General features: G+C 43.3%; 1 non-coding gene across 1 annotated transcript; it reads right to left on the bottom strand.

Annotated features, from left to right (window-relative positions):
* Positions 1 to 551: 551 nt before the first annotated feature.
* Positions 552 to 624, bottom strand: TRNAV-AAC. The gene has a single exon. It is a non-coding gene; the product is annotated as a tRNA-Val (tRNA).
* Positions 625 to 1,020: the final 396 nt, after the last annotated feature.

Here is a 1,020-nt window from a genome sequence, read left to right as displayed (position 1 = left end):
CCGTCTTTCTCTCTCTCTTTCTCTCTATCTCCTCCCCCCTCTCTCTCTTTCTCTCTCTCTCTTTCTCTCTCTCTCTCTCTCTCTCTCTCTCTCTCTCTCTGGTCTATTTCTGTCAGCCTTAATCTCTCCTAACCTTTGACACCCCCCCCCACAAAGAAAAAGAAAATTAGACGCGAGTCCGTTGTAGCTTTAATGTGCTGAAGTGAATCCCTTTTTTCTCAAATTTTAAGTTACCGCAAGTATCTCCCCACACATACGTCACATACGTGATATTTCAGACTGAGTTAATGGGTTTGTAATGGTTCAAAGACTTAAGATCACGAGTACCTCGGCGAGTTAAGTACTGATTTCCATCTGAGCAACTGTTTGATATCTTAGAAAGAAAGTTTTACAGTGCGACAAGTCTTAAGATAATTGAACATTTTGTTTCATGGCTAAATGTGTTACGATAGTGCCAAGTTCAGAGATCATGGATGTGGTCGGAGATCGTTAGAATGAGGAACCTGCCTCCTGATCTTCCTTGTAATCAAATGAAAAAAAAAATTTCCTCGAGGTTCTGGCGAGGTTCGAACTCGCGACCTTCTGCGTGTTAAACAGGCGTGATAACCACTACACCACAGAGCCCGATGAAAGTTTGGTGTGTGTAATACAACATAATATAACAAACTGTTAATTGCAGCTTTCTCTGGTTTATCAAAACACTGACAGATAGGCGTCCATGGTGTAGCGTCAAGGCGTTTTGCAGTTGCACATAGAAGACCTGAGTTCGATTCCCGAGTGGGAAGGGAGGGGAGGATTTAAAAAACAATACATCTGTGTCTGTCTGCTAGGACGTTGTGTGCCTCTCAGCCCGGGTTGGCCCTGGCAGCACGATCGAAGCCTGCTTCCTAAATTGTGTCGCTGGGGGTGTAAAACACGCTTCTGCATAAAAGAAAGATTAGCGTAACCATCTCTTCGAACCAAAAATCTTCTCTGAATTCTTTACACTTACAGATGAAAAGCGTTGATTCTCTCTCTCTC

This window comes from Aplysia californica, unplaced genomic scaffold (assembly GCF_000002075.1).
Source record: "Aplysia californica isolate F4 #8 unplaced genomic scaffold, AplCal3.0 scaffold01116, whole genome shotgun sequence".
NCBI classification, from domain to species: Eukaryota; Metazoa; Mollusca; class Gastropoda; order Aplysiida; family Aplysiidae; genus Aplysia; species Aplysia californica.
The sequence above is the reverse complement of the archived record's forward strand: the minus strand, read 5'-3'. Positions and strand labels throughout refer to the sequence as shown.